The sequence below is a fragment of the Lepisma saccharinum genome, chromosome 22, assembly GCF_977018435.1.
Source record: "Lepisma saccharinum chromosome 22, izLepSacc3.1, whole genome shotgun sequence".
Classification (NCBI taxonomy): Eukaryota; Metazoa; Arthropoda; class Insecta; order Zygentoma; family Lepismatidae; genus Lepisma; species Lepisma saccharinum.
In genome coordinates, this window is record NC_139250.1 from 43,380,239 (window position 1) to 43,393,716 (window position 13,478).

The following is a 13,478-nucleotide window of genomic DNA, read 5'->3' on the forward strand; positions in this document are numbered from 1 at the left end:
GTTTTTCACTGTTGAGATAGTTAGACTTGAGAGTGTAGCAAATGTACGAGGGCACTGGACTCATGTTAATGCAGGTAATGTTTACAAATTGTATCCCTACACTCATTCTCATGATTTTTTCTTGATGGTAATATTATGTTTTTAAAATTTGGCTATGTAAAGAAGGGAAAACATATAGAAGTACCAAATTTCAGCATACAGAGAAAAAATGGTGTTTATAGAGCACTTCAGATACCTATTGCATATTGGGATGCATGTGCAAAGAAATATAAAATACATGAGGATGAACAATTATCTGGTTTTCGTGTGGAAGCTGGTGACCAATTATTATTTGAAGTGAAACCATTATACCCTGAAAATAATCCATTTTATGTCATATTTTCTTATATCACCCGATGTAAAGACAAGATATAGATAATGAATTACAGAGACCAGCTCGTCGCAACTACAAACGATTGATTGTGGCAACGAAAGGTGTAGACAATTTGTTTCAAGCTGATCTTATAAAAATGAGCAAAGGAACTTTAAAAAATTTGCATAAGATAAATCATGATTACAAATATATGCTCACAGTTATTGATACATTCTGTAAATATGCATGGGCTATTCCTCTAACATCCAAGACAGGTACTTTTGTTACCGAGGCTTTTAAATTTATTTTTGAGCAAGGTAGGGTACCAAAATATTTGCAAACAGATAGAGGAAAAGAATTTTACAATTCTACATTTACCAAGCTAATTAATCAACATAATATTAAACATTATTCTACATACAGTGATCTTAATGCTCGTATAGTAGAAAAGAATTCAACAGAACATTAAAAAATCGCATGTGGAGGCAATTTAGTCTACAAATTTTACCCGAGCTAGTTCATAATTATATTAATTCAGTACACAGAACTATTCACATGAAACCTGCTGAGGCAACCAAGTCTGGTGAATCTGGGTTGATTTCTACTGTTTATTGTCAGAAATATAAATACACTACCAAGAAACCAAAATACAAAATAGGAGAACAGGTGAGAGTCAGTAAATTTAAACATTTATTTGAGAAGGGATTCACCAAGAATTTCAGTACAGAGTTATTCACTGTAGTTCAAGTTTTACCAGGGAATAGAAATACATATATCATAAAAGATAATTATAATAAAATATTGAAGGGGAGATTTTATGAAGAGGAACTCAGTAAAACAAAATATCGAGATACATATTTAATTGAGAAAATATTACGTAAGAAAAATAATAAATTGTATGTTCAATGGCTAGGACTGCCAGAAAGAAATTGGATAGAAGCAAACCAGGTGATTCTTTGACACCAACATGGAATGTGGGACAGCGGTTACCAGATTTAGTGGAAACCAGTAAAAAAATGGGGAGTTGTTACCTGATAATATAAGTTGCCTCATTGTAGGCCCCTCTGGTTGTGGAAATACACTCTGCTGGTAGACAATATCCTGATTTCTCCTAATTGGCTAGATTGGGAAAATATACACCTGTATGTATTCTCTAAAAGTTCTGAACAACCGAAATATCAGCAACTTATGAAGCTGACTGGGGACTTAACATAGCTAAATTTGCATCAAAAGTAAAACCTCTCAATGATTGTTTGAAAAATTCTGTTGTAGTTTTTGATGATGTCATTCTAGAAAATCAAAACGAAATCCGAAATTTCTTTATGCAGGGTCGTCACAATGCTTTTATTTAGCTCAAACTTATTCCAAAATTCCTAAAGAATTACTACGAGATAATACAAACCTAATTTGTTTGTTTCGTCAAGATCATAGTAATTTGAAACATTTATACGATGATTACGAGGGGGAGACTTAAATTATAACCAATTTTTGAAATTCTGTTCATCTTGTTGGAACAGTGACGATTTTGGATTTGTTACCATCGACATGACTAGAAAACCTAACAATGGAAAGTTTAGAAATAAAATCAACGACCTTTTGAACGTTGAAACGATATAAAATAACCTCTAATCAAAAAATAAATATATCAAAACATAAAATTGAAGATAATTTGAAATTACGTGATTACCTGTCCAAACGTTTCAAAGGTTGTAAATCAGAGATTCGAGTATTATATGAACAACACAAACGCCAAACACTAACCAATTATCGATGCAATCAGTGGTCTCGGTAAAAAGATTAAGAGTGTCACAGAACAAAATAAAAATCTCAAAAATGAGCTGGTATCTCCAACTGCTAAAAATTATGCAGATTTTCCAGCTACCCAAAAAAATTTACAGAAGAAGATTATCAGAGTTACTCAGATATTTTGATACTATCTGATACCTTATATCAAAATACCGATGCCAGTCAAAATCGTGTTAAGTCGAGCAGTGGGGACAAATACAAGAATCTTATTAAACCTATCTAGAACCAACTTGAAACCGGTAGTGGTATCAAGCAATATAATACTTTACATAAAGAATTTGTGTGAGTAGATGATGTGAGAAAACTCATAGATAGATTGCTGGTTACAGGATTAATCAAAGTGAATTACAGTGAAGATTTGTTTCAACCCATAATAGGTTATAGAGAAAAGATACCTATGAAAGCAGGTGCTACGCCTATTTTTAAGAAGTTTTACAACATTGCATTCGGTATAAAGTAAAGGACGATTTGGACAAGTTGATTGACCAAAATATTTTGGGAAAAGGTGGAATTTAGTAAGTGGGCGAGTCCAATGGTTGTAGTTGCAAAGACAGATGATAATGTACGCTTGTGTTGTGATTTTAAGAACACAATTAATAGGTTTGTGGAAAATGTAACATATTCTTTGAAAGAATTGATGAAATTTTTCCAAAGGTGAATGGCCACGATACATTTGTTTCTTTGGACCTGAAGAGAGCTTATTTACAAATAGCATTAGACAACCAGGCAAAGCAATTGCTCGTTATGAATACCCCTAGGGCTTAGTTCGACATATGAGACTACCATTTGGAGTTAGTGTATCTTCCCAAATATTTCAGAAGACAATTGAAGATATATTTCACGGTTTGAATTATGTCATATCATATCAAGGCCATTTGTTCATATCAAGGAAAGGAATGCATGAAAGGTGTGTACGAACACTGGAAGTTCTGCAGCTTTTAACAGAACACAACGTTAAGATTAATTGGGACAAATGTGTATGGTTTGTACATGAAGTAGAATATCTGGGATATGTGCTGAGTAGGACAGGTATTACACCGTCAGAAAAGAAAACGAAAGCATTATTGTAATGTCCTGAGCCACGTAACGTTCGTGAGGTAAAAGTATTTCTTGGTGAAATCAATTTTTATAGGAGATGTGTGCCCAATTTATCGATAATACTGTCTGAATTATATAATCTGTTAAGGAAGAATGTCATGTGGAAGTGGACTGATTCGTGTCACAAGCAATTTGAAGCTGCAAAACAGGCATTGGTAAGTGCTAAAGTTCTGATGCCATATGATCAGAATCAATATTTGGTAGTGCAATGCGGTGCTGCGCAAAATGGTCTAGGAGCACAATTATGCCACAAGATAAATGGGCAGCTTCATACAATAGAATGCATATCATGTACGTTATCAAACATGAATTGCAATATCCTATGCACCAAAAGGGAGCATTGTGCATTGTATTTGCGGTGAAAAGGTTTCAAAAGTATGTCCAAGGAAGGTTTTTCGAAATTTGGACAGATTCTCAACCTGCGAAACACTTACTTACGTTAGATAAGGCAATACCCATTCTTGCGTCACCACGTATAAAAGTCAAACCATCGGTTTCGTCTGTAACGGATATCATCGTCGAGCATTTGTTGCCCATAGAAAATAAACTTGGACACGTTCACAGTAATCTCGTTACTTTCGATACTAAAATTGCCAAGTTGTTCACCTTGCACGCTACCTAAATGAACAGCATACCGAATCAGCAAAGAACTTCCACGTTCGTTGAAGGCAACAAGTTGTACATGTTGCATCCCCATCGCCCATATCACAGATATTTAATCGACGGCATAATAGAACTGTATGAATTTTCGTATTGGGCACATGGAAAACAGCTCGCTATTCCTACAATGGCGTTAATAAGTAAGCGAGAAGGCAGGAAATATTCCTTTGGCGTACTGGAACGAAACTCATTCCTTATGTGAAACACAAAAAGACGAGGACCTTACGGTTTTTGTTGTGAGCTCATATGACAAATTATTTATTCGAAATACCAGCGAATTGCCACCGTCGAAACATCCGATCACGTTAGTCATTCTCTTCAAACAAAATCTCTCACTCAATGTCTAGAGAGGTAATCGCGAACGAGTTGCACAAACCTGCACGTCGCAACTACAAACGTTTGTCTGTGGTGATAAAGGAATAGACGATCTGTCGCAATATGACCTCGTGGAAATTGGCAGCGGTAATTTAAAAAAATACATAAAATCAACAAGGGCAAGAGGTACCTCCTCACCGTCATAGATATATTTTCAAAATTCGCGTGGCCTATAAATCTAAAAACCAAAACGGGAACATGCGTAGTCGAAACATTCGAAACAATTTTCGATGAAAGTGGCAGACGACCACCTCGATTCCTTCAAACGGACCATGGAAAAGAATTTTACAACTCCGTCTTCCAGCAATTCGTAAAAGATCAAAACATTTATCATTATTCCACTTTCAGTCACATATAAGCCAGCATAGTTGAACGTTTCTATCGAACCTTGAAAACGCGTATGTGGAAATGGTTCACGCTTCAGGGAAATTACAAATGGGTCGACTTTCTTCAGGAACTCGTTGACGATTACAATCACACCGTTCACAGCACGATACGCATGAAACCCGTCGACGTTACTAAATCTGACGAGGGGCGATTAATTTCTACAGTTTATTGTCCAAAGTACCGTCCCACGACCAAAAAACCTAAATAGAAGATCGGAGATCAGGTGAGGATCAGCAAATTCAAACGTACGTTCGAGAAGGGATTCACAAAAAATTGGAGTACGGATCTTTTTATCGTAGTACGAGTTCTACCCGGAAACCGTCACACGTATAAAATAAAGGATAGTAGCGGTGAAAGTTTGAAAGGAAGATTTTACGAAGAGAATCTTTCTAAAACTAAATACCCCGACACGTACTTCATCGATAAAGTTTTGCGGAGAAAAAATAACAATCTTTTGGTGAAATGGCTGGGACTTCCGGAAAAGAGTTGGATCAATGCGAACGAAGTGACCTTGTGACAACGTGGAACTTGATGAAGCGTCTACCAGATTATAAATGTAGAACTAATAAAAGAACGGCGAGATGCTACCCGACAACATTCGATGCTTGATCGTCGGTCCTTCCGGTTGTGGAAAAACTACGTTCATTGACAATTTTCTCCTCGCACCTAATTAGTTAGATTGGGATAACAGGCACCTGTACGTGTTTTCGAAAAGTTTGGAACAACCAAAATATCGGCCACTGATTAAATTGTACGAGGGACTGGACATAGCAACTTTCGAATCGGAAATAAAACCACTCGACAAGTGTCATGAAAATTCAGTAGTGGTCTTCGACGACGTAATTTTAGAAAATCAGAAAGAAATTCGCAACTTTTTCACTCAAGGTCGTCACAGGAGAATATATTGCTTCTACATAGCTCAAACGTTTTCCAGAATCCCGAAACAGTTACTACGTGACCATGTTAATTGATGAAAAGGCTATAATTTTTCGTAATGAGGTTTGATTTAATCCTCCAATTGCCCCAATAATTGCTGATGTTCTAATTGTTAAAATTAGAATTATACTTAAATTGTCAATTACATATCTAAGTAATGTTGATGGAGCAATTTTTTGAATAGTTGTTATTACTAGACAGTTAATTCATGTCATTCCTTCTATAACTTCTGGTATTCAAATGTGAAATGGAGCAGCTCCTATTTTTATTAATAAAGCTATAATTAGAAGTTGGGTTTGTACATTGAAATTTACAGCATTAATTATAATTAATGCTGCGGCCAAAATTATTGATGATGCTAATGCTTCTGTGTTTCGTTGATTATTTGGTGTGGAAATTAATGGAATAAAAGATATTAAATTAATTTCTAAGCCTATCCAGGCTCCATATCATGAGGTGGAAGAAATGGAAAGGAGGGTTCCTATTGTGAGGGTCAATAGGAATATTATTTTTTTGGGGGTTGTGAGCATTAAAAAGGGAAGGATTAATTATAAACCTTCATATGTGGGGTATGAGCCCTCTAGCTTAATTAGCTTACCTTTTTATTATATTTTGGTGTATGATGCACTATGGGGTTTGATGCCATTGGAGAAAGTTTAATTCTTTCAGTTATAAAAATTCATTTTTTATAAAAAATGAATTTAATAAGAACATGTTAAGTTTCATGTATACTTTACCCTATCATGGTAATTCTTTTTCAGACATCTTATTTATAATTAAATTATAATAGTGGGCTAATAATATTATTTATTAGATTTTTATTGTTATGATCAATAAGTAGAACCTATTTATTAAATAATATAAAATACTTCAGAATTGATTTTAATTTTATCTAATTTTTTTTAAGTTTTTGTAGTCTAACTTAAAGTAATTGACTTAATTAACATGTCATTTTAACACTTATTGAGTCTAGAGAAAAAAGAAGTTAATATATCTATATAGAACACAATTTTGAGGGAAAAAAAATTGTGTTCTATATAGTACGGGAAAGTGAGTAAAAAAATATAGAGGGGGAAATTTTCGTGAGATAATTTCTAATTATAATTTAATTTAATATAATACATAATATGTAATAATAAGGAACCTCTCTTTATATTTTTAAATTAAAGTTTTATTCTAGCTTAAATCTCCCTAGTTAAATTTTACATATGTATTTATTAAAGAGAGGAAAAATTTCCGTCAATTTTTTATGGGTTGAAACGGTGTACTTTGATTTAGCTCGCAGTGTGTGGGTTTGTTTAATTTTAATGTAAATTAGATTACAGAATTTTGAATTTTAATATTTATTTTGTCCGGCTAAATTCGTGCCAGCTGCCGCGGTTAGACGTGGGGACATAAGTGGAGGGCTGTTGACTTAATTGTAGTAATAATTGATTTTTGGTTGTTCATGTTTTATTTATTGGGTGAAATTTTTAATATAATTTGTTCTTTATTTTTATTAATTCTATAAAGGTGATATATTAAACTAGGATTAGATACCCTATTATTATCATTGTGAATTTGGTTTGAGTAGTATTAGTTATGATCTTGAAACTCAAAGAATTTGGCGGTGCTTTATTCTATTTAGAGGAACCTGTTCCGTAATCGATATTCCGCGTTTTATTTGACCTATTATTGTAAAATATCAGTTTGTATACCGCCGTAGTTTGAATATTTAAATATATATGTTTTTTTTTCTATTGGAATATATTTCAGGTCAAGGTGCAGCTTATTAGTAGGTGGAGATGGGTTACATTATGTTGATTTGGATAATATGTTGTAATTATGTTTGAAATTGGATTTAATTGTAATTTTGTTTTAGAATAGCATTTTGGTTTAGTTAGCTCTAGGGCATGCACACATCGCCCGTCGCTCTCATTTATATAGGTGAGATAAGTCGTAACATAGTAGGCGTACCGGAAGGTGTGCCTAGTTTGAGTAGTATCAAAATATTTCTGTTAGTTAGAATACTCATTTACATTGAGTAGTTAGTCGTGCAATTCGATATATTTTGATAGAAATTTTATTACTATTTGAATTTTGTTTATAAATTGTTTATATATGAAAAGGAATTTTATTGTGGTTGGTTATATGATTAGTACATATGAATTATTTTGTTATAGGTTATTAGTACAGTGTTGGACTTATTAAATATATGAAATATTAATTTTTATTACAGGAGATGTTAATAATCGTACCTTTTGTATCAGGGAGGATTAAATTTTAATTGAATATTCTGTTTTCTCGAAGGGTGAGGAGCTAGTAGAATTAATTTTAAGGTAAAAGTGTTATATTTTTCTGTTAAAATTGCTACTTGTAATAAAATGTTATTCGACTTACCTTATATCTAGTTATTAGGGAATTATATTTAATATAGCTTTACATTTTAATATTTTTTATATTAATATATACTATAATATTAATGCTTAGTTATGACTAGGGGGATGTGCTTCTGGTTAATATGTTGGTTATAACTTTATAATAAACTATTATATTTATTGGTTTGGAGATTGCTAATTTTTGTAATTTTGTTATAATTTATTTGAAATTTTATTAAAAATTTAGTTTGGTTTTACTTTCTTACTTAATTATATGTTTTAATTGGTTTTATTTTGAAATTATGATTCTATTAGTATATTTATTTAATTAATTAAAGGAATTAGGCAAAATTTATTCTCGCCTGTTTATCAAAAACATCTTTTCATGATTTTTATATGAAGTATAACCTGCCCAATGACACTTGTTTAATGGCCGCGGTATTTTGACCGTGCGAAGGTAGCATAATCATTAGTCTTTTAATTGGGGGCTAGAATGAATGGTTGGACGAGGAATAGACTGTCTTTAGTTAATTAATGTATAATTTTACTTTAAAGTGAAAAGGCTTTATTTTTTTAAGGGGACGATAAGACCCTATAGATCTTTATATTATTTTAATGATGTTTTGATTAGCAGTATAATTATATATATTATTTAATAATATTTCGTTGGGGTGATGGGAAGATAATAATTAGCTCTTTTTTATTTAATATTCAATAATTTTTGTTATTTGGGATCCATTTTTAGTGATTTAAAGAATAAGTTACCTTAGGGATAACAGCGTAATCTTTCTTGAGAGATCTTATCGACAGGAGGGGTTGCGACCTCGATGTTGGATTAAGATATCATTTGGGTGTAGCATTTCAAATTTGATGGTCTGTTCGACCTTTAATTTCTTACATGATCTGAGTTCAAACCGGCGTGAGCCAGGTTGGTTTCTATCTCTTAATATTAAGAGTGTTTTAGTACGAAAGGACCAAATACTTATATTATATATGTTTGATTAATAATAATTACTATTATGGCAGAGAAGTGCATTGAATTTAGAATTCAATAATGAAGATAAATTTCTTTTTATAGTGGATGATATTAGATTTATTTATTGGAATTATTTCTTTTATTATTTTAGTTGTGTGTGTTTTAATTAGAGTTGCTTTTTTTACTTTATTTGAGCGTAGGGTGTTAGGTTATATTCAAATTCGTAGGGGACCTAATCGGGTTGGTATTTGTGGGATTTTTCAGCCTTTTGCTGATGCAGTTAAATTATTTACTAAGGAGCAAACATTACCTACTTTAAGAAACTATTACCCATATTATATATCTCCAGTTTTTAGTTTATTTTTATCTTTGGTTGTTTGGGTTGTTTTTCCATATCATACCTTATTGTTTAATTTTTATTTGGGGGTGTTTTTCTTTTTATGTTGTATAAGAATGGGAGTATATAGAGTAATATCTGCTGGGTGGTCATCTAATTCTAATTATGCATTACTTGGTGGGCTTCGAGCCGTTGCTCAAACTATTTCTTATGAGGTTAGATTAGTATTAATCTTATTATCTTTTATTTTTTTAATTGGTGGCTATAATTTACTTTTATTCAATGTCTTTCAGGATTATTTATGGTTTATTTTTATTGCTATACCATTGGCGCTAGCCTGATTGAGTTCTTGTTTAGCTGAAACTAATCGAACTCCTTTTGATTTTGCTGAGGGGGAGTCTGAACTTGTTTCTGGGTTTAATATTGAGTATAGTGCTGGTGGTTTTGCTTTAATTTTTATATCTGAATATGCTAGTATTTTATTTATAAGTGTTTTATTTAGAATTTTATTATTGGGGGGATATCATTTCTCTTATCTTTTTTATTTAAGGGTTATTTTTTTAGGCTTTATTTATATTTGAATTCGAGGTACGCTACCACGATTTCGTTATGATAAACTTATATATTTAGCTTGAAGGAGTTTTCTTCCGGTTTCTTTGAATTACTTATTTTTTTTGTTGGTTTTAGGGGCCTGATTGTATCAATTTATATTTAGTTGCATAATAATTAGAATGTGAAGACTTCTAGAATATTTATATTCTATTTTATGTTTTCAAGACATACACTTAAAATTTCAGTCAAGAAGTCATTTTTTTTAAATTTTATCTCATAATAGTAGGGTTGCTGGGGATATAATGAAGTATATAAAATATATAATTGTTAATATTTGTCCAGTAGTAATATATGGAGTTTCTACGGGCCGGGCCCCAATTCAGGTTAATAAAATAAAGGTTGCAAATATTAATCAAAATAATACTTGATTTAAGGGGTAAAATTGTAGACCACGAAAATTTCTTTTATGGTGTATTGGTATAATAAATAAAATTATAATAGATAATACTAGTGCTACTACTCCTCCAAGCTTATTTGGAATTGATCGTAGAATGGCATATGCAAATAGAAAGTATCATTCTGGCTGAATATGTACAGGGGTTACTAGTGGATTTGCAGGGGTAAAATTTTCAGGATCTCCTAAGGTTGTTGGAAATATCAATGAGAGTTGTATTAATATTAAAATTATAAGTATAAAACCTAATATATCTTTTATGGAGAAGTATGGATGGAATGGAATTTTATCCATGTTGCTATTGATAGATAGTGGATTATTAGATCCGGTTTGATGCAAAAAAAGTAAATGAACTATGGATATTGCTATTAAAATAAATGGTAATAAGAAATGGAAGGCAAAAAATCGAGTTAGTGTGGCACTATCTACTGCAAATCCACCCCAAATTCATTGAACTAATATAGTTCCTAAATATGGAATTGCCGAGAGTAAATTAGTAATTACTGTAGCACCTCAAAATGATATTTGACCTCATGGTAGTACATATCCAACAAATGCTGTTGCTATTGTTGCTAATATAATTATAACCCCAATAGATCATGTGTGAAAATATAAGTAGGATCCATAATATATTCCTCGTCCAACATGTATATACGTATATACAAATAAAGAATATGGAGGCTCCATTGGCATGGATAGTTCGTAATATTCATCCATAGTTTACATCTCGGCAGATGTGTATTACTCTAGAAAAGGCTAAATCTGTTCTTGAAATATAATGTATTGCTAAAAAAAGACCTGTTAAGACTTGGATTGAAAGACACATTCCTATAAGTGAACCAAAATTTCATCAGTATGAAATATTTAGTGGGGCTGGTAGGTCCACTAATGCATTATTTGCTAGCTTAAGTAGGGGGTGATAGATCCGTGCTGGCTTTGTCATTTGTAATTATTTAATTATTTTTAGGGGGCCGTGTGAAAGTCTAGTAATTTTTACAATTGCAATTAATGTAATAAATAAATATACTACTGTTATAGTAGTTATTATTATAATGGATTCATTATATAATTTTATTCCTGGTAGTGGGGGGGTATTTCTTCAGGTTGTATAGGTATCTATATTTTGTAGTATTGAGGGGACTAATAATGGATCTATTATTATTAATATAAATAAACATAATAATATTAGGGTTAGACCCAAAGCCAATATTTTTATTCTTATTTTGAATATTTCATTTGGTGTAAGTCTTGTTGTATAAATAAATAGAACTAATATTCCTCCTAAAAATACTAGAAATAATACATAGGAAAGTCATGTGGATTTTAGGAATGTTGATATTGTTAAACATGCAGTAACAGTTTGTATAATTAGTATAACCCCTATAGATAGTGGATGTTTTATATATAGTATTATTAGTGCTAATAATATTATAATGGTAATTAGTATTCATTGTATTTTAATATCAAGGAGTAGTTTAATAAAAATATTGGCTTTGGGAGCTAATGATGATATAATTATATCTTCCTTGATGTTTTTAGAATTATTAATTCATTTATGATTTACAAGACCATTGTTTTTATTAAACTATAAAAACTTATGTTAAGCATATTACTTATATTAATTATTTTATTTATTAGATTTTTATGTTTTATTTCTCAACGTAGGCATTTATTAGTCACTCTATTAAGACTTGAATTTATTGTATTATCCTTATATTTATATATAACTTATTATTTTATTAATAATCAGGAAGAAGCTTACTTTTGTTTATTATTTATTTCATTTTGTGTATGTGAGGGGGCCCTTGGTCTCTCTATTATAGTATCAGTTACACGCACTCATGGTAATGATTATTTTAATTCTTTTGTATTATTAAAATGTTAAAATATATTTTTTATTTTATATTTTTAATCCTTTTGAGATTTAATAGTTCTTTATGAATGGTGGTTCAAATTTCTATTGTTTTTGGTGGATTTTTGTTTTTATTAATAGTGTGATTTGGTATAGGAGTATGGGGGGCTGGTTATTTTATTGGATTAGATGTAATGTCCTATTCTTTAATTTTGCTTAGTATTTGAATTATCTTTTTAATAATAGTGGCTAGAAATAGTATTATATCTATTTATTTTTATCCTTGTAGATTTATGTTTTTACTAATTATTTTATTATTATTATTAATATTGACTTTTATAAGAATAATTTTTTTTTTATTTTATTTGTTTTTTGAGGGATCATTAGTACCTACTTTATTTTTAATTTTAGGGTGAGGGTATCAACCAGAGCGAGTACAAGCGGGGGTATATTTACTTTTTTATACATTACTTGCTTCTTTACCCCTTTTGGTTGGTATTTTTATATTAAATTATAAGGTTGGTGGGTTATATATACACATATTTAGATATATTAATGTTGATATAAATTATTTTGTTTGGTATGTTAGAATGGTGTTTGCTTTTTTAGTAAAAATACCTATGTTTTTGGTTCATTTGTGATTACCTAGGGCTCATGTTGAGGCTCCAGTTAGTGGATCTATAATTTTGGCTGGGATTTTATTAAAGCTTGGGGGATATGGTATTTTGCGAATTATTTCTTGTATCGAGAGATTAGCTATTAAATATAATATTTTTTGATTTGGTATTAGAATTGTTGGAATTTGAATAATTAGTCTTGTTTGTATACGTCAAATTGATTTAAGGGCCTTGGTTGCGTATTCATCTGTAGCACACATAGGCCTTGTTTTAATAGGGATTATAACTATAGGAGCGTGGGGGATAAATGGTGGTCTTACTTTAATAGTAGCACATGGTCTTTGTTCTTCTGGGATATTTTGTCTGGTAAATATTACTTATGAACGATTAGGTAGTCGTAGTATATTAATTAATAGGGGAATGATTAATTATATTCCTAGATTATCTTTGTGATGATTTATATTAAGAATTACTAATATGGCTGCCCCCCCCTCTATTAACTTACTGGGTGAAATTAGTTTATTAAATAGAATTATTGGGTGGTCTTATTTTAGTTTTGTGGGTGTTGCATTACTTTATTTTTTAAGTGCTGGTTATACTTTATATTTATATTCTTATACTCAGCATGGAATATATTATTCTGGTGTATTTTCTTGTTGAAGAAGTAATATTCGTGAATATTTATTATTATTTTGTCATTTATTTCCATTAAATTTTTT

The 13,478-nt window shown here is 31.1% G+C and overlaps 2 pseudogenes; one reads left to right on the forward strand and one right to left on the reverse strand.

The window, feature by feature from the left end:
• Positions 1 to 10,098: 10,098 nt before the first annotated feature.
• Positions 10,099 to 11,289, reverse strand: LOC146004949 (cytochrome b pseudogene; annotated as a pseudogene).
• Positions 11,290 to 11,723: 434 nt separating this feature from the next.
• Positions 11,724 to 13,457, forward strand: LOC146004834 (NADH-ubiquinone oxidoreductase chain 4 pseudogene; annotated as a pseudogene).
• The last annotated feature ends 21 nt before the right edge of the window (positions 13,458 to 13,478 follow it).